The following is a 21737-nucleotide window of genomic DNA, read 5'->3' on the forward strand; positions in this document are numbered from 1 at the left end:
ATGGTATTCTCTAATGATAATGGGTATAATTTAACACTATCCTAAATATAATGCATCAAACATTAGAGAACCCTGATTTGTAGAAGTTCTTTTTGGCCTATGAAAAGGCAATGACACAGTAATTGTGTGAAATTTCAACACCAATTGACAGCACCAGACAGAGCGCTGAGGCAAAAAACTAACAAAGAAACTCTAGACTTAAAGTCAACATTTGACCAAGTGGACCTAACAGACATCTACAGAACACTCTAACCCAAGAAACACCAAATAGACATTCTTCTTATCTGTACACAGAACATAGCCTAAGATTGACCACGAACTCAGTCACAAGGCAAGCCTCAGTAAATAAAAAAATAAAATAAAATAATAAAAGTAAAATCCGAACAAACATAATTTAAACACACTGCAATAGAAATAGAAATCAATTCCAAGAAGATCCCTCCAAACCACACAAATACATAGAAATAAACAATTTTTACCTGAAAAACTCCTAGGTGAACATCAAAATTAGGGCAGAAACTAAAATAATTATTTGAATTAAATGAAAATAGGAAAAACTTAACAAAACCTGAGATGCAGCCAAAGCAGTGTTAAGAGGAAAGTTTGAAGTTCTAAAATGCCTTCATTGAGAAGTTAGAAAAATCTTAAATTAAAAATCTAATATTGCATTTAAAATAAGGGAGGTGGGGGGAACCAACCCCCAAGAAAGCAAAAGAAAATAACTAAAACTAGAGAAGAACTTAGTAAAACTAAGATACAAAAATCCACACAAAATATTGGTGACACCGAGAGTTCATTCTTCAAAATAAAATAAATAATATTATAAACTGCTAGCTAAATTAACAAAGAGAAAGAAAGTAGGCCAAGTCCAGTTGTTCACTTCTATTATCCCAGCACATTGGGAGGCCAAGATGAGTGCGTCACTTGAGGTCAGCAGTTTGAGAACAGACTGGCCTACATAGTAAAACCCTGTCTCTCCTAAAAATACAAAAAATAGCCAGGCATGGTGGTGCATACCTGTAATCCCAGCTACTCTGGAAGCCGAGGCATGAGAATTTCTTGAACCTGGAAGCTAGAGGTTGCAGAGAACTGAGACCATGCCACGGCACTCCAGCCTGGATGACAGAGAAAAACTCCTCTGTCCCAAAAAGGAAGGAAGGGAGGAAGGAAGGAAGGAAGGAAGGAAGGAAGGAAGGAAGGAAGGAAGGAAAAGAAGGAGGGAGGGTAAGTGGGAGGGAGGGAGGGAGGGTAATAAAGGAAGGAAAAAAGAAAAAAGGAAGAAAGGAAATAAGAAAAAAGGAAGGAAAAGGAAGGAAGAGAAGAGAGGGAGGGAGAGAAATAAAGGAAGAAAGAAAGGAAGGAAAGAAGAAAAATGAAAAGAAAAAATAAAGGAAGGGAGGAAGGAAGTAAGGAAGGAATGAAGGAAGGAAGGCAGAGAGGGAGGGAGGGAGAGAGGGAGGGAAGAAGGAAGGAAGGGGAATAAAAGAAGAAAGAAAGGAAAGAAGAAAAAAGGAAGCAAAAATGAAGGAAGGAAGGGAGGAGAGAAGGAAAGAAGGAAGAAAGAAAGCAAGGAAGGAAGAAAGGAAAGAAAGAAGAAAAGGAGGCAGGTGGGAGGGAGGGAGGGCAAGGAAAGGAAAGAAGGAAGAAAGGGAAGGAGGGAGGGAGAAAGGAAGGAAGCAAAGAAGGAAGGAAGGAAAGGAGGGAGGAAAGAAAGGAGAGAGGGAGGGGAAGGAAGGAGGGAAGGAATGAAGGAAGGCAGGAGAAGGAAGAAAGAAAGGAAGGAAGGAAAGAAAGAATAAAGGAAGGAAGAAAGGAGAAGGAAGAAAGAAAGCAAGGACAGAAGAAAGAAAAGGAAGAAAGAAAGGGAGGGAGGGAGAGAGGGGAAGGAAGGAGCAAATGAGTGAAGGAAGGAAGGAAGGAAGGAAGGAAGGAAGGAAGGAAGGAAGGAAGGAAAAAGGAAGGATGGGAGGGAGGGATGGAGGAAGGGAGGGAGGGGAAGGAAAAAAGGAAGGGAGGGAGGGGAAGGAAAAAAGGAAGGGACAGATGGGGAGATGGCTATGAAAAAGAGAGAAGGAAAGAAGGAAGGAAGAAAAAAAGGAAGGAAGAAAAGGAAAAAGAAAGGAAGGGAGAAAGAAAGGAAGGGGAAGAAAGGAAAGAGAAGGAAGGGAGAAAGGAAGAAAGGAACGGGAAAGAAGAAAAGGGAAGGAAGAAAAGGAGGGAGGGAAGGAGGGAGGAAGGAAGGGAGTGGAGAGAACAAAGAAAGGAAAGAATGAAGGAAAAGGAAGAAAAAAGGAATGATGGGAGGAAAATGAAGGAAAATGAAGGGAAGGGATAAAAGAAGCAAGGAAAAGGAAAGAAAGAAGGAAGGAAGGGAAAGAGAGATGGAGGAAGAGGAAGAAAGGATGGAAGAAATAAAGGAAAGAAGGAACGAATGAACAGAGAAAGGAAAAAAGGAAGAAAGGGAGGGAGGAAAGGGAAGGAAGGAAGGAAAAAAGGAAGCAATGAAGGGAGCAAGATAGGGCAAGGAAGGAGAAGGAAGGAAGGAAGGAATGAAGGAAGGAGAAAAGCAAGGAAAGGAGGAAGGAAAGAAGGGAGGAGGAAGGAAGGAAAGAAGGAAGAAAAAAAGAAGGGGAAAAGGAAGGAAGGAAAGCAAAGGAAAGGAAGAGAAGAAATGCAAAAATGAAGGAGAAAGAAGGAAAGAGAAGAAAGAAAGAAAGAAAGAAAGAAAGAAAGAAAGAAAGAAAGAAAGAAAGAAAGAAAGAAAGAAAGAAAGAAAGAAAGAGAGGGAAAAGAGGGAAGGAAGGAAGGAGGAAGGAAGGAAGGAAAGGAGAAATAAAGGTAAGAGAAGATCCAAAGAAGCACAAAATCAGAAACAATATAACCAATATTACAACTGATTCCACAGAAATAGGAAAGATCCTGAGAGCCTACTATGAGTAACTCCATGCAAACCAATCAGAAAATCTAGACGAAACAGATAAATTCCTGGTAGCACACAGTCTCCCAAGACTAAATCAGGAAAAGACTGAAACTCTGAGTAGGCTGGTATCTATGTCTGAAATTATTTCAGTAATAAAGAACATACCAATTAAGAAAAAAAATCCCTAGAGAAGATAGGTTCACAGTGAAATTCTTCCAGATATAGAAAGAAGAACTGATTTCAATGCTACTGAAATTGTTCTAAAAAAAAATGGAGGCAGAAGAAGTTTATCCCCATCTTATCTTATGAGGCCAGTATCAGCCAGATACCAAAATCTGGCAGGGAGACAACAGAAAAAGAAAATTTCTGGCCAATATTCCACATGACCATAGATAGAAAAATCCTCAACAAAATATCAGCAAACTGGATCCAGTAGTGTATCAAAAAGTTAATATACTCTGATCAAATTAGGCTTTATTCCTGGAATGCAAAGTTGGTTCAACATATACAAAACAAAAAATGTGACTCACCATGTAAACAGAATAAAAAGCAAAAACCAAAGCAGGAAAAGCTTTTGATAAAATTCAACATCCTGAGATTATCTTCCAAAATGGTCAAATAAGAAAAGCTCTGGTCTGCAGCTCCCAGCATGATCAATACAGAAGAAGGATGATCCTGCATTTCCAAGTGAGGCACCTGGTTCATCTCATTGGGACTGGTTGGACAGTGGTTGCAGCCCATGGAGGGTGAGCTGAAGCAGGCCAATATTCATAATTGTTTTAAAAAAGAATTTTTAATGAAGAATTTCATATCCTGCCAAACTTAGCTTCATAAGTGAAGGAGAAATAATATACTTCACAGAAAAGAAAATGTTAAGAGATTTTGTCACCACCAGGTCTTTCTTTCAAGAGCTCCTGAAGGAAGCCCTAAACATAGAAAAAAGCAACCAGTACCAGACACTGCAAAAACTTGCCAAATTGTAAAGATGCTGTAAAGAAACTGCATCAATTAACAGGCAAAATAACCAGTTAGCACCATAATGACAGGATCAAATTCACACGTAACAATATTATCCATAAATGTAAATGGGCTAAAAGACCCAATTAAAAGACACAGACCAGCAAATTGGATAAAGAATCAATGTCCATCAGTGTGCTGTATTCAGGAGATGTCCAGGGACACACATAACCTCAAAATAAAGGTATGGAGGAAGCTCTATCAAGCAAATGAAAAGCAAAAAGAAAACAAGCAGGGGTTGCAATCCTACTCTCTAATAAAATAGACTTTAAACCAACAAAGATCAAAATAAAAAAAAGAATTTCATGACATAATGGTAAAGAGATCAATTCAACAAGATGATAAAACTATCATAAATATATATGCACCCAAGACAGGAGCCCCCACATTCATAAAGCCACTCCTTAGAAACCTAAAAAGAGATTTAGACTCCCACAGAATAATAATTGGAGACTGAAACACCCCACTGGCAATATCAGAGAGACCAATGAGACAGAAGCTTAACAAGGATATCCAGGAATTCAACTCAGCTCTGCACCAAGTAGATCTAATAGACATCTACAGAAATCTATATCCCAAATTAAGAGTGTATATTCTTCTCAGGACCCCATGAGACTTATTCTATAATTGACCACAAAATTGGAAGTAAAGCACTCCTCAGCAAATGTAAAAGAACAGAAATCACAACAAACTGTCTCTGAAACCACACTGCAACCAAATTAGAATTCAGTAGTAAGAAACTCACTCAAAACAGTACAACTACAAGGAAAATGAACAAACTGCTCCTGAATGACTAGTGGGTAAATAACGAAATGAAGGTAGAAATCAAGATGTTCTTTGAAATCAATGAGAACAAAGACACAACCTACCAGAATCTCTGGGACACATTTAAAGTGGTGTATAGAGAGAAATTTATAGCAATAAATGCCCACCAGAGAAAGCAGGAATGATCTAAAAAATTGACATGCTAACATCACTATTAAAAGAACTACAGAAGCAAGAGTAAATAAATTCAAAACCTAGCATAAAGCAAGAAATAACTAAGATCAAAGCAGAACTGAAAAAGATAAAGACATATATAAAAAAATCTTTAATGGGTGGGTGGTTCCAAGATGGCTGAATAGGTACAGCTCCAGTCCACAGCTCCCAGCATGAGCAACACAGAAGATGGGTTGATTTCTGCATTTCCAACTGAGGTACAGGGTTCATCTCGTTGGGGTTTGTCAGACAGTGGGTGCAGGACACTGGATGCAGTCCACTGAGCATGAGCCAAAGCCAGGTGAGGCATCACCTCATCTGGGAAGCACAAAGGATCAGGGAATTCCATTTCCTACCCAAGGGAAGCTGTGACAGATGGCACCTGGAAAATTGGGTCACTCCCACCCTAATACTGCACTTTTCCATTGGTGTCTGCAAACAGCACACCAGTAGACAATATGCTGCACCTGGCTGGGAGGGTCCAATGCCTACAGAGCCTTGATCGTTGCTAGCACAGAGACTGTGATCAAACTGCAAGGTGGCAGCAAGGCTGCAAGAGGAGCACCCACCATTGCTGAGGCTTGAGTAGGTAAACAAGGCCACCAGGAAGCTCAAACTGGGTGAAGCCAACCACAGCTCAGGTAGGCCTGCCTGCCTGTATAGACTCCACCTCTGGGAGCAGGGCATAGCTGAAAAAAAGGTAGCAGAAATCTCTGCAGACTTAAATGTCCCTGTCACTCTTAAATGTCACAGCTTTGAAGAGAGTAGTTGTTCTCCCAGCTTAGAGTTTGAGATCTGAGAAGAGACAGACTGCCTCTTCAAGTGGGTCTCTGACCCCTGAGTAGCCTAAGAGGGAGGCATCCCCAAGTAGGGGCAGACTGACATCTCACACAGCTGGGTACCCCTCTGAGATGAAGATTCCAGAGGAAGGATCAGGCAGCAACATTTACTGTTCAGCAATATCTGCTGTTATGCAGCCTCTGCTGCTGATACCCAGGAAAAGAGGATCTGGAGTGGACTTCCAGCAAACTCCAACAGACCTGCAGCTGACAGTCCTGACTATTAGAAGGAAATTAACAAACAGAAAGGATATGCATATCAAAACCTCATCTTTACGTCACCATCATCAAAGACAAAATGTACATAAAACCACAAAGATGGGGAAAAGACAGAGCAGAAAAGCTGAAAACTCTAAAAGTCAGAGTGCCTTTCCCTCTCCAAAGGAATGCAGATCCTCACCAACAATGGAACAAAACTGGATGGAGAATGACTTTGACAAGCTGAGAGAAGACGGCTTCAGATGATCAAATTTCTCCAAGCTAAAGAAGGAAGTTGGAACTGATCACAAAGAAGCTAAACACCTTGAAAAAAGATTGAAGAATGGCTAACTAGAATAACCAGTGTAGAGAAGTCCTTAAAAGACCTTATGGAGGTGAAAACCACGGCATGAGAACTCCGTGACAAATGCACAAGCTTCAGTAGCTGATTCGATGACCTGGAAGAAAGGGTATCAGTAATTGCAGATCAAATGAATGAAATGAAGCATGAAGAGAAGTTTAGAGAAAAAAAAAAGAGTAAAAAGAAACAAACAAGGCCTCCAAGAAATATGTGACTATTTGAAAAGACCAAATCTACATCTGTTTGGTGTACCTGGGGAGAATGTAATCAAGTTGGAAAACACTCTGCAGGATATTATACAGGGGAACTTCCCAGTCTAGCAAGGCAGGACAACATTCACATTCAGGAAATACAGAGAATGCCACAAAGATTCTCCTCCAGAAGAGCAACTCCAAGACACATAATTGTCAGATCCACCAAAGTTGAAATGAAGGAAAAAATGTTAAGAGCAGCCAGAGAGAAATGTCGGGTTACCCACAAAGGGAAGCCCACCAAACTAACAGCAGATCTCTCAGCAGAAACTCTACAAGCCAGAAGAGAGTAGGGGCCAATATTCAACATTCTTAAAGAAAAGAATTTTCAACCCAAAATTTCATATGCAGCCAAACTAAACTTCATAAGTGAAGGAGAAATAAAATCCTTTACAGACAAGCAAATGCTGAGAGATTTTGTCACCATCTGACCTACCCTAGAAGAGCTCCTGAAGGAAGCATTAAACATAGAAAGAAACAACCAGTACCAGCCACTGCAGAAACATGCCAAATTGTAAAGAGCATCAATGCTAGGAAGAAACTGCATCAACTAACTAGCAAAATAACCAGCTAACATCATAATGACATAATCAAATTCACACATAACAAAATTAACCTCAAATATAAGTGAGCTAAATGCTACATTTAGAAGACAAAGACTGGCAAATTGGAAAAATAGTCAAGATCCATCACTGTGCTGTCTTCAGGAGACCCATCTCACTTGCAAAGACACACATAGGCTCAAAATAAAGGGATGGAAGAAGATCTACCAAGCAAATGAAAAACAAAGAGGGAGGGGGTGCCATCCTAATCCCTGATAAAAGGAGACTTTAAACCAACAAAGATCAAAAGAGACAAACAAGGCCATTACATAATGGTAAAAGGATCAATTCAACAAGAGGAGCTAACTAACCTAAATATATATGCACCCAAGATAGGAGCACCCAGATTCATAAAGCAGGTCCTTAGAGAACTACAAAGAGACTTAGACTCACACACAATAATAAAGGGATATTTTAACACCCCACTGTCAATATTAGACAGATCAACGAGACAGAAAGTTAAAAGGGATATCCAGGAATTGAACTTGGCTCTGCACCAAGCAGACCTAATGGACATCTACAGTACTCTCCACCCAAAATCAACAGAATATACATTCTTCTTCTCACCACATTACACTTATTCCAAAATTGACCACATAGTTGGAAGTAAAGCACTCCTCAGCAAATGTAAAAGAATAGAAATTATAACAAACTGTCTCTCAGACTACAGTGCAATTAAACTAGAACCCAGGATTAAGAAACTAACTGAAAATCATTCAACTACATGGAAACTGAACAACCTGCTCCTGAATAACTACTGGGTACATAATGAAATGAAGGCAGAAATAAAGATGTTCTTTGAAACCAATGAGAGCAAAGACACAACATACCAGAATCTCAGACAAATTTAAAGCAGTGTGTAAATGGAAATTTATAGCACTAAATGCCCGCAAGAGAAAGCAAAAAAAATCCAAAATTGACACCCTAATATCAAAAATAAAAGAACTAGAGAAGCAAGAGCAAACACATTCAAAGCTAGCAGATGGCAAGAAATAACTAAGATCAGAGCAGAACTAAAGGAGATAGAAACAACAACAAAAAAAACTTCAAAAAAATCAATGAATTGAGGAACTGGGTTTCTGAAAACATCACCAAAATTCATAGACTGTTAGCAAGACTAATGAAGAAGAAAAGAGAGAAGAATCAAATAGACGCAATAAAAAATGATAAAGGTGATATCACTACCGATCACAGAGGAATACAAACTACCATCAGAGAATACTATAAACACCTCTGCAAAACTAAACTAGAAAATCTAGAAGAAATGGATAAATTACTGGATACATACACCCTCCCAAGACTAAACCAGGAAAAAGGTGAGTCCCTGAATAACCCAATAACAGGCTATGAAATTGAGGCAATAATTAATAGCCTACCAACCAAAAAAAGCCCATGACCAGATGGACTTATAGCCGAATTCTACCACAGGTAAAAGAAGGAGCTGGTACCATTTCTTCTGAAACTATTCCAATCATTAGAAAAAGAGGGAATCCTCCCTAACTCATTTTATGATGCTAGCATAATCCTGATATGAAAGCCTGGCAGAGACACAGCGAAAAAAAGAGAATTTTAGACCAATATCCCTGATGAATATCAATGCAAAAATTCTCAATAAAATACTGGCAAACCATATCTACAGCACATCAAAAAGCTTATCCACCATGATCATGTGGGCTTCATCCCTGGGATGCAAAGCTGGTTCAACATATGCAAATCAATAAATGTAATCCAGCATATGAATAGAATGAAGGACAAAAACCCCATGATTATCTCAATAGATGCAGAAAAGGCCTTCGAAAAATTTCAACATCCATTCATGCCAAGAATTCTCAATCAACTATGTATTGATGGAATGTATCTCAAAATAATAAGTTATTTTAGACAAACCCACAGCCAATATCATACTAAATGGGCAAAAACTAGAAGCATTAAATTTGAATACTAGCACAAGGCAAGGATGCCCTCTCTCACCACTCCTATTCAACAGTGTTGGAAGTTCTGGCCAGGTCAATCAGGAAAGAGGAAGAAATAAAAGTATTCAATTAGGAAAAGAGGAAGTCAAATTTTCTCTGTTTGCAGATGACATGACTGTATATATAGAAAACCCAATCGCTTCAGCCCAAAACCTCCTTAATCTGATAAGCAACTTCAGCAAAGTCTCAGAATACAAAATCAGCATGCAAAAATTACAAGCATTCTTATACACCAATAACAGACACACAGATAGCAAAATCATAAGTGAACTCCCATTCACAATTGCTACAAAGAGAATAAAATACCCAAGAATCCAACTTACAAGGGATATGAAGGACCTCTTCAAGGAGAACTACAAACCACTGTTCAATGAAGTAAAAGAGGACATAAACAAATGGAAGAACATTCCTTGCTCATGGATAGGAAGAATCAATATTGCAAAGATGGCCATACTGCCCAAGGTCATTTACAGATTCAATGCCATCCCCATCAAGCTACCAATGACTTTCTTCACAGAGTTAGAAAATACTACTTTAAAGTTCATATTGAACCAAAAAAGAGCCTGTATTACCAAGACAATCCTAAGCCAAAAGAACAAAGTTGGAGGCATCATGCTACCTGACTTCAAACTATACTACAAAGCTACAGTAACCAAAACAGTATGGTACGGCTATCAAAACAGATATATAGACCAATGAAACAGAACAGAGCCCTCAGAGATAACACTATATATTTACAACCATCTGATCTTTGACAAACCTGACAAAAACAGCAATGGGGAAATGATTCCCTGTTTAATAAATGGTGGTGGGAAAACTGGCTAGCCATATATAGAAAGCTGAAATTGGATCCCTTCCTTACACATTATACAAAAGTTAATTCAAGATGGATTAAAGACTTACATGTTAGACCTAAAACCATAAATACCCTAAGAGAAAACCTAGGCAATACCATCCAGTACATAAATATAGCCAAGGAGTTCATGAATAAAATACCAATAGCAATGACAATAAAAGCCAAAGCAGACAAACGGTATCTTCTGCACAGCAAAATAAACTACCATCAGCGTGAACAGGTAACCTACAGAATGGGAGAAAAAATTTGCAATCTACTCATCTGAAAAGGGGCTAATATCCCAAATCTACAAAGAACTTAAACAATTTTACAAGAAAAGAAAAGCCCACCAAAAAGTGGGCAAAGGCTATGAACAGACACTTCCCAAAAGAATACATTTATCCAGCTAACAGATACATGAAGAAATGCTCAACATCACTGGTCATCAGAGAAACGCAAAACAAAACCACAATGAGATAATATCTCGGACCAGTTAGAATGGCAATCATTAAAAAGTCTGAAAACAACAGATGCTGGAGAGGATGTGGAGATATAGCAATGCTTTTACATTGTTGATGGGAGTGTAAATTAATTCAACCATTGTTGAAGACAGTGTGACAATTCCTCAAGGATCTAGAACTAGAAATACCATTTGACACAGATGGTGATATGATCCCATTGCTGGGCATATATCAAAGGATTATAAATCATGCAACATGCACACGTATGTTTATTACAGCACTATTCACAATAGCGAAGACATGGAACCAACCCAAATGTCCATCAATGGTAGAGTGGATTAAGAAAATGTGACACACATGCACCATGGAATACTATGCAGTCATAAAAAAATGATGAGTTTGTGTCCTGTGCAGGGATGTGGATGAAGCTGGAAACCATCATTCTCTGCAAACTATCATAAAGACAGAAAACCAAACACCTTATTTTTGCACTCTTAGGTGGGAATTCAACAATGAGAACACTTGGACACAGTGAGGGGAACAAAGGAAAAAAGAAGAAAGGAAAGAAAAAAGAAGAAAGGAAAGAAAAAAGGAAGGAAGCAAGAAATGAAAGAAGGAAAGAAAAAAGTAAGGAAGGAGGGAAGGAGGGAGCAAAGGAAGAAAGGAAGGAAGATATGAAGGAAGGAAGGAAACAATGAAGGACGGAAGGAAGGAAGGAAGGAAGGAAGGAAGGAAGGAAGGAAGGAAGGAAAAAAGAAAGGAAGGAAGGAAACAAACACTGGGGCCTGTCAGGGTATGGGAGTGTGGGGGAAGGATAGCATTAGGAGAAATACCTAATGTAAATGATGAGTTGATGGGTGCAGCAAACCAACACGGAGCATGTATATGTATGTAAAGAACCTTCATATTGTGCACATGTACCCTAGAACTTAAAGTATAATAATAGTAAATAAATAAACAAATCTAACATCCTTTTATGATAAAGACACTCAACAGACAAAACATCAAAGGAATGTACTCAGAGTAATGAGTCATCTTTGACAAACCCACAGATAAAATCGTACTGAATGCAAAGAAGCTCAAATTATTCAATGTTATTTATGTCAAATTGCCAACGTCATTCTTTACAAAATTAGAAAAAGAATGATTCTAAATTTTGTATGGAACAACAACAACAAAAAGCCCAATTAGCCAAAGCAATCTCAAGCAAAAAGAACAAAGCCAGTGACATTACACTACACGACTTCAAAGTAAAATAAAAAGCCACAGTAACCAACACAGCTTGACAGGGGTACAAAAATAGACGAAGAAATCAAGAAAACAGGTCAGGGAATTGAAGGGGTGGCCCGCCCCTCCACACCTGTGGGTGCTTCTCGTTAGGTGGGACGAAAGACTTGAGAAAAGGAATAAGACACAGAGACAAAGTGTAGAGAAGGAAAAGCGGGGCCCAGGGGACCGGTGCTGTGCTTACAGAGGAGGCACACCGGCACCGGCCTCTGAGTTCCCTTAGTATTTATTCACAATTATCTTTACCATCACTGGTGCTGTGCTTTGAGATGTATATGCGAACATCTCCATAAACCTTTTAGCAGTATTGCTCCAGCAAGCCCCACCTTATTCCTAAAGGCGGTTATCTCTTTACTCAGTAAATAAAGCACATAAAGGGTTTTACTTGGAGATGTTCCATCGCCCAGGGACGGGCAGAAGACAAATGTTTTTCTTTTTCTCTAGATTTAAGAGAATGGTGATGACCTTTAACCATAAGCAGCCTTTAGGCACTTGTTTAACAAAGCACATTCTGCACCGCCCAAAATCCTTTTAACCTTAAGTCACCACAGCACATGTCTCTTGCAAGGACAAGGTTGGGGGTAGGGTCACAGATTAACAGCATCTCAAATACAGAACTAAATGGAGTCTCTTATGTCTACTTCCTTCTATATAGACACAGTAACAGGCTGATCTCTCTTTCTTTTCCCCACAGGGAATGGATGTATAAAACCACTCACCTACATACATCTGACCTTTGACAAGGCTGACAAAACGAACAATAAGTAAAGAATTTCCTTTTCAAAAAATGGTTCTAGGATAATTATCTAGTCATACGTAGATTATTTAAGTTGAATGCCTACTCTTTACCATGTACAAAAATTAACACAAAATGAACTAAAAATTTAAGTGTAAGACCTCAAACTATGAAAATAATGAAAGATAACCTAGAAAGTAATCTTGGACATTAACAGTGGCAAAGTTTTTTGGCTAAGTCCCTAAAAGCAATTTTTCAACAACAATAAAAAGTGGGACCCAATTAAACTAAAGAGTTTCTGCATAACAAAATAAGCGATCAATGGAGGAAACACAACCTAAATCATGAGAGAAGATTTTTGCAATATATGCATTCAATAAAGGCTTAGGATCTAGAATGTAGAGAGAACTTAAATAAATCAACAAGCACAAAATAGATAATCCCATTAAAAAGTGGGCTAAGAACATGGACAGACACTTCTCAGAGATAACATAAAAGTGGACATCAAGCATATGAAAAAATGATCAGCATCTGTAATCATCAAAGAAACGCAAATCAAAACCATGGTAAGATACCATCTCACGAGCAAGAATAACTATTATGAAAAAGTCAAAAAAGAACACATACTGAGCAGTGCTGCTGAGACAAAGGAATGCTTATACACTGCAAGTAGGAATGCAAATTAGACCAGTCACCGTAATGTGCAATTTGGATATTTCTCAAATAACTTAAAACAAAGCTGTCATTTTAACTCAGCATTGCCTTTACTGGGTATATACCCAAAGGCACATAAATCATTTTACCACCAAGACACACGTAGTCATATGTTCATTGTTGCAGTATTCATGATAGAAAATACATGGGATCAATTTAGGTACCCATTAATGGTACATTGCAGCTGAAGGTGTTATCAGTAAGCTCAGGCAGCAACAACAACACAAACATGTTTCTCAGAAGTGGGAGCTGAATATTCAGCACACATAAACATAAATATGGGACAAATACACACTATGGAGAGCTAGTGTGGAAGAAGTGAGCTGCGCTGGCTAAAGAAAACTACTTATTGGGTACTGTTCTTACTACCTGGTAGATGGGATTCACACTCCAAACCTCAGCATCTCACAATATTCTCATGTAAGAAAGTGGCAAATGTACTCCCTGTATCAAAAATAAAAATATTAAATAAAAGTAAAGAAAGATATCTATTTGGCAGGTGACTTCCTTTTTTTTTATTTTTCTTTTTGTGTTCCGTTTATTTCACCTCACAGAATGTCCTCCGCATTCATCTATGTTGTCACAAATGGCAGCATCTCCTTTTTTAAGGCTCAATAATATATCATTGTATACCACAATTTCTTTTTATTATTATTATTATTATTATTATACTTTAAGTTTTAGGGTACATGTGCACAATATGCAGGATTGTTACATACGTATCCATGTGCCAGGTTGGTGTGCTGTACCCATTAACTCATCATTTAGGATTAGGTATATCTGTTAATGCTGTCCCTCCCACCTCCCCGCACCCCACAACAGTCCCCGGAGTGTGATGTTCCCCTTCCTGTCTCCATGTGTTCTCATTGTTCAGTTCCCATCTATGAGTGAGAACATACGGTGTTTGGTTTTTTGTCCTTGCAATAGTTTACTGAGAATGATGGTTTCCAGTGTCATATATGTCCCTACAAAGGACATGAACTCACCATTTTTTTATGGCTGCATAATATTCCATAGTGTATATGTGCCACATTTTCTTAATCCAGTCTAACGTTGTTGGACACTTGAGTTGGTTCCAAGTCTTTGCTATTGTGAATAGTGCAGCAATAAACATATGTGTGCATGTGATTTTTAGCAGCATGATTTATAGTCCTTTGGGTATACACCCAGTAATGGGATGGCTGGGTCAAATGGTATTTCTAGTTATAGATCCCTGAGGAATCCCCACACTGACTTCCACAATTGTTGAACTAGTTTACAGTCCCACCAACAGTGTAAAAGTGTTCCTATTTCTCCATATCCTCTCCAGCACCTGTTGTTTCCTGACTTTTTAATGATCACCATTCTAACAGGTGTGAGATGGTATCTCATTGTGGTTTTGATTTGCATTTATCTGATGGCCAGTGATGATGAGCATTTTTGCATGTGTTTTTTTGGCTTCATAAATGTCTTCTTTTGAGAAGTGTCTGTTCATGTCCTTCACCCAGTTTTTGATGGGGTTGTGTGTTTTTTCTTGTAAATTTGTTTGAGTTCATTGTAGATTCTGGATATTAGCCATTTGTCAGATGAGTAGGCTGCGAAAATTTTCTCCCATTTTGTAGGTTGCCTGTTCACTCTGATGGTAGTTTCTTTTGCTGTGCAGAAGCTCTTAGTTTAATTAGATCCCATTTGTCAATTTTGGCTTTTGTTGCCACTGCTTTTGGTGTTTCAGACATGAAGTCCTTGCCCACACCTATGTCCTGCATGGTATTGCCTAGGTTTCCTTCTAGGGTTTTTCTGGTTTTAGGTCTAACACGTAAGCCTTTAATCCATCTTGAATTGATTTTTGTATAAAGTGTAAGGAAGGGATCCAATTTCAGCTTTCTACATATGGCTAGCCAGTTTTCCCAGCACCATTTATTAAACAGGGAATCCTTATCCCATTGTTTTTTGTCAGGTTTGTCAAAGGTCACATAGTTGTAGATATGCAGCATTATTTCTGAGGGCTCTGTTCTGTTCCATTGATCTATGTCTCTGTTGTGGTACCAGTACCATGCTGTTTTGGTTACTGTAGCCTTGTAGTGTAGTTTGAAGTAAGGTAGCATTATGTCTCCAGCTTTGATCTTTTGACTTAGGATTGACTTGGTGATGCAGGCTCCTTTTTGGTTCCATATGAACTTTAAAGTAGTTTTTTCCAATTCTGTGAAGAACGTCATTGGTAGCTTGATGGGGATGGCATTGAATCTATAAATTACCTTGGGCAGTATGGCCATTTTCATGATATTGATTCTTCCAACCCATGAGCATGGAAAGTTCTTCCATTTCTTTTTATCCTCTTCTATTTCATTGAGCAGTGGTTTGTAGTTCTCCTTGAAGAGGTCCTTCACATCCCTTGAATGTTGGATTCCTAGGTATTTTATTCTCTTTGAAGCAATTGTGAATGAGAGTTCACTGATGATTTGGCTCTCTATTTGTCTGTTATTGGTGTACAAGAATGCTTGTGATTTTTGTACATTGATTTTGTATCCTGAGACTTTGCTGAAGTTGCTTATCAGCTTAAGGAGATTTTGGGCTGAGACAATGGGGTTTTCTAGATATACAATCATATCATCTGCAAACAGAGACAATTTGACTTCCTGTTTTCCTAATTTAATACCCTTTATTTCCTTCTCCTGCCTAATTGCCCTGGCCAGAATTTCCAACATTATGTTTAATAGGAGTGGTGAGAGAGGGCATCCCTGTCTTGTGCCAGTTTTCAAAGGGAATGCTTCCAGTTTTTCCCCATTCAGTATGATATTGGCTGTGGGTTTGTCATAGATAGCTGTTATTATTTTGAGATATGTCTCATCAATATCTAATTTATTGAGAGTTTTTAGCATGAAGTGATGTTGAATTTTGTCAAAGGCCTTTGTGCAGCTAATCATGTGGTTTTTGTCTTTGTTTCTGTGTATATGCTGGATTACATTTATTGATTTGCATATGTTGAATCAGCCTTCCATCCCAGGGATGAAGCCCAATTGATCACGGTGGATAAGATTTTGATGTGCTGCTGGATTCGGTTTGCCAGTATTTTATTGAGGATTTTTGCATCAATATTCATCAAGGATGTTGGTCTCAAATTCTCCTTTTTGGTTGTGTCTCTGCCAGGCTTTAGTATCAGGATGATGCTGGCCTCATGAAATGTGTTAGGGAGGATTCCCGCTTTTCCTGTTGATAGGGATAGTTTCAGAAGGAATGGTAGCAGTTCCTCCTTGTACCTCTGGTAGAATTCGGCTGTGAATCCATCAGATCCTGAACTCTTTTTGGTTGGTAAGCTATTGATTATTGCCACATTTCAGAGCCTCTTATCGGTCTATTCAGAGATTCAACTTCTTCCTGGTTTAGTCTTGGGAGGGTGTATTTTTCGAGGAATTTTTCCATTTCTTCTAGATTTTCTAGTTTATTTGCATAGAGGTGTTTTTAGTAGTCTCTGATGGTAGATTATATTTCCGTGGGATTGGTGGTGATATCCCCTTTTTCATTTTTCATTGCATCTATTTGATTCTTCTCTCTTTTCTTCTTTATTAGTCTTGCTAACTGTCTATAAATTTCATTGATCTTTTAAAAAAACTAGCTCCTGGATTCATTAATTTTTGAAGGTTTTTTTGTGTCTCTATTTCCTTCAGTTCTGCTCTAATTTTGGTTATCTCTTGCTTTGTACTAGCTTTTGAATGTGTTTGCTCTTGCTTTTCTAGCTCTTTTAATTGTGATGTTAGGGTGTTAATTTTGGATCTTTCCTGCTTTCTCTTGTGAGCATTTCATGCTATAAATTTCCCTCTACACACTGTGAATGTGTCCCAGAGATTCTGGTATGTTGTGTCTTTGTTCTCGTTGGTTTCAAAGAACATCTTTATTTCGCCCTTCATTTTGTTATATACCCAGTAGTCATTCAGGAGCAGGTTGTTTAGTTTCCATGTATTTGAGCGGTTTTGAGTGAGTTTCTTAATCCTGAGTTCTAGTTTGATTGCACTGTGGTCTGACAGACAGTTTGTTATAATTTCTCTTCTTTTGTTTTTGCTGAGGAGAGCTTTACTTCCAACTATGTGGTCAATTTTGGAATAGATGTGGTGTGGTGCTTTGGGGTGGAGAGTTCTGTAGATGTCTATTAGGTACGCTTGGTGCAGAGCTGAGTTCAATTCGTCGGTATCCTTGTTAACTTTCTGTCTCATGCATCTGTCTTATGTTGACAGTGGGTGTTAAAATCTCCCATTATTATTGTGTGGGAGTCTATGTCTCTTTGTAGGTCACTCAGGACTTGCTTTATGAATCTGGGTGCTCCTATGTTGGGTGCTTATATATTTAGGATAGTTAGCTCTTCTTGTTGAATTGATCCCTTTACCATTATGTAATGACCTTGTTTGTCTCTTTTGACCTTTGTTGGTTTAAAGTCTATTTTATCAGAGACTAGGATTGCAACCTCTGCCTTTTTTTGTTTTCCATTTGCTTGGTAGATCTTCCTCCATCCCTTTATTTTGAGTCTATGTGTGTCTCTGCACGTGAGATGGGTTTCCTGAATAGAGCACACTGATGGATCTTGACTCCTAATCAAATTTGCCAGTCCGTGTCTTTTAATTGGAGCATTTAGCCCATTTACATTTAAAATTAATATTTTTATGTGTGATTTTGATCTTATCATTATGATGGTAGCTGGTTATTTTGCCCGTTAGTTGATGCAGCTTCTTCCTAGCCTTGAAGGTCTTTACAATTTGGCATGCTTTTGCAGTGGCTGGTACCAGTTGTTCCTTTCCATGTTTAGTGCTTCCTTCAGGATCTCTTTCAGGGCAGGAATGGTGGTGACAAAATCTCTCAGCATTTGCTTGTCTGTAAAGTATTTTATTTCTCCTTCACTTATGAAGCTTAGTTTGGCTGGATATGAAATTCTGGCTTGAAAATTCTTTCTTTAAGAATGTTGAATATAGGCCCCCACTCTCTTCTGGCTTGTAGAGTTTCTACCAAGAGATCAGCTGTTATTCTGATGGGCTTCCCTTTGTGGGTAACCCGACCTTTCTCTCTGGCTGCCCTTAACATTTTTTCCTTCATTTCAACTTTGGTGAATCTGACAATTATGTGTCTTGGAGTTGCTCTTCTCGAGCAGTATCTTTGTGGTGTTCTCTGTATTTCGTGAATCTGAATGTTGGCCTGCCCTGCTAGATTGGGGAAGTTCTCCTGGATAATATCCTGCAGAGTGTTTTCCAACTTGGTTCCATTGTCCCTGTCATTTTCAGGTACACCAATCAGACGTACGTTTTGTCTTTTCAAATGGTCCCAAATTTCTTGGAGGCTTTGTTCATTTCTTTTTATTCTTTTTTCTCTAAACTTCTCTTCTTCTTTCATTTCATTCATTTCATCTTCCATCACTGATAACCTTTCTTCCAGTTGATCACATCAGCTACTGAGGCTTCTCTGTTCTTCACATAGTTATCAAAACTTGGCTTTCAGCTCCATCAGCTCCTTTAAACACTTCTCTGCATTGGTCATTATTTTAGTTATATATTCGTCTCATTTTTTTTCAAAGATTTTGGCTTGTCTGCCATTCGTTTGAATATCCTCCTGTAGCTCAGAGTAGTTTGATCATCTGAAGCCTTCTCTCAACTCATCAGAGTCATTCTCCATCCAGCTTTGTTCTGTTGCTGGTGAGGAACTGCATTCCTTTGGAGGAGGAAAAGCACTCTGCTTTTTAAAGTTTCCAGTTTTTCTGCTCTGTTTTCTCCCCATCTTTGTAGTTTTTTTCTATTTTGAGTCTTTGATGATGGTGAAGTACAAATGGGTTTTTGTTGTGGGTGTCCTTTCTGTTTGTGAGTTTTCCTCCTAACAGACAGGACCCTCAGCTGCAGGTCTGTTGGAGTTTGCTAGAGGTCCACTGCAAACCCTTTTTGCCTGGGTGTCAGCATCGGTGGTTGCAGAACAGCAGATTTTCGTGAACCACAAATCCAGCTGTCTGATAGTTCCTCTGGAAGTTTTGTCTTAGAGGAATACCTGGCCGAGTGAGGTGTCTGTCTGTCCCTACGGGGGGATGCCTTCCAGTTAGGCTGCTCATGGGTCTGGGACCCACTCTAGGAGGCTGTCTGCCAGTTCTCAGATCTCCAGCTGCATGCTGGGAGAACTACTCCTCTCTCCAAAGCTGTCAGACAGGGACATTGCAGTCTGCGGAGGATTCTGCTGACTTTTCATTTGTCTGTGCCCTGCCCCCAGAGGTGGAGCCTACAGAGGCAGGCAGTCCTCTTTGAGCTGTGGTGGGCTCCACCCAGTTGGAGGCCCCTGGTTGCTTTGTTTACCTAAGCAAGCCTGGGCAATGGCGTGTGCCCCTCCCCCAGCCTCGCTGCCACATTGCAGTTTGATCTCAGACTGCTGTGCTAGCAATCAGTGAGACTCCGTGGGCATAGGACCCTCTGAGCCAGGTGTGGGACACAATCTCCTGGTGTGCCGTTTTCCAAGCCCGTTGGAAAAGCGCAGTATTAGGATGAGAGTGACCCAATTTTCCAGATGCTGTCTGTCACCCCTTTCTTTGACTAGGAAAAGGAACTCCCTGACCCCTTGCACTTCCCAAGTGAGGCAATGCCTCACCCTGCTTTGGCTCAGCTCGCACATGGCGTGCTAAACCGACTGTCCTGCACCTACTGTTTGGCACTCTCTAGAGAGATGAACCCAGTACGTCAGTTGGAAATGTAGAAATCACCCATCATCTGCATCGCTCATGCTGGGAGCTGTAGGCTGGAACTGTTCCTATTCAGCCATCTTGTCTCCACCCTTGGCTGGTGACTTCTGTAAAATGTTATAGTCTTAGGCACATTCTAATTTTCATGCTTTTAAAGTTTCTGCTTCTATTACAAGCCATACTATTTATAAAAGACAGATTGTAATAATAATATATTGTAGATAAAAACTTATTCCTCCACCTCATATCTAAAATAGTATATCTAGATGAATTTAACCCTTCAGGGTCAATAAAATAAAATGATGATAACTTGCATTCATATTAAATTTCTTTAGATTACAGCAGCATCTATATATGACCTCCTAACCCAATAAATTCATACAAATTCAATATTATAAATGATGTAGTGCAAACATGATTTAGGATTATATATTTCAGCTTCCCAATTTCTATTATTTATTATTATTCCCTGTGACCTTGTCTAACTAAATTTCAGTATCAAAAACCCAACTTACTTGTACCCAAAGGCCATTGTCTTATAGTGAGAGTTATATACATCTGAAAAATTAATTGTGGAACAGAACTAAGAAAAGCCTGAATCACTGACATGCATTTGAAAGCCGTATGCTGCATGAAAATATCCTGGATTGACAGTATGATCTCCCTGTCCAGTATCATGTTTCTCCTTGTGATGTTAATTTGAGTCTCTTTCTTCACCTGTTGAAGCTTTTTTAACAATTTCTGGTAATTTATAATGGTCTGCAAATACCTGTTCATACAAAGTAACATCCAATATTAACACTCCTTGGTGACAGGTATGTAGAAATATTTGGAAGATTGTTAGTAGATGAACTCTTAATTTTGAAATTATACTGTTAAATAACAAAAATTAACTGAATCATACTGGATTTAATAAAGTTTCCAATTTTTCTAATTTTACAATTTATTTTAGTTCCCTCCATATTTTCAACTTAAAATAATATATAACTCATTCTGATAAAAAGATTACAACAACAGATTAAAAAAGTAAAATATAAAAATCTCTTCTTTCATAGACAGTTTAATTCACTTAAAAGTCAGCAACTATTTTCACCTTGATTAAATAATATTCCAAACATTTTGGGATTGGGACATTGCACTTATATTCTGACACATAAAAAAAGTTATTTATTTAAAAACAATTATTTTGGTAACTTTTAAAAACATCAAATTTGTAGGTGTTTTTCCCATTATATAAATTTCAAATACCTCAAAGAACTCCGACTTACCATTGTAACATATTTTGATTCATGATTTTTCTCTAGGCATGAGATTTAGCTCATTTAGCCTCTGTTTAAAGACTGTGGTCTTGGAAAAACTCAGTGAATACTTAAAGCAGTCCCAAGTAAATGAAAAAAAAACACACCCATAAATATCATCTGTAGTGTTTAACTTCGAAGTTGTCCTCAAAGAACTTTGACAAATAAAATTCTATAAGAAATGAGCAGATCTGTATAAGAAATTACTAAGCACATACAAAAACAAGATATCATGAATAAGAAGCACAAAATATGGCCCCACCAGATTTCCTGTGTAAAATTTATCAAACCAAAAGTATTTACTTTTGAAGAAATAAAAAGGTGGTTCACAAATTTGAAAAAGAAAACTTCTAAAGAACCAACAGAACTACTAGAAAGCAATGTATAAAAGCACTGTGTGGATTAAGTAGTTGAAAGATAAGAAAACTGGAAAATAAAATTTTAAAAATGTAGCACAGAGAGTAGTACAAAATATAAGACGAAAATTTCAAGGCAGTTAAAGAAAAAGTGAGAAGGCCTACGTTTTTAATCAGAATTTCAAAAGGAGACAGGAAGTGGCAACATTTTAAAAATAATGACAAGAGAAAGAATTTC

The 21737-nt window shown here is 38.4% G+C and overlaps 1 long non-coding RNA gene across 1 annotated transcript in view; it reads right to left on the reverse strand.

The window, feature by feature from the left end:
• LOC129476764 (uncharacterized) overlaps positions 1-21737 on the reverse strand; it is a 141214-nt gene that overhangs the window by 85928 nt on the left and 33549 nt on the right. Inside the window, exon 3 of the long non-coding RNA XR_010119786.1 lies at positions 19843-19952. This is a non-coding gene — a long non-coding RNA (uncharacterized lncRNA). The remainder of the gene's footprint in view (positions 1-19842; positions 19953-21737) is intronic.

This window comes from Symphalangus syndactylus, chromosome Y (assembly GCF_028878055.3).
Source record: "Symphalangus syndactylus isolate Jambi chromosome Y, NHGRI_mSymSyn1-v2.1_pri, whole genome shotgun sequence".
In the NCBI taxonomy this organism is placed as follows: domain Eukaryota; kingdom Metazoa; phylum Chordata; class Mammalia; order Primates; family Hylobatidae; genus Symphalangus; species Symphalangus syndactylus.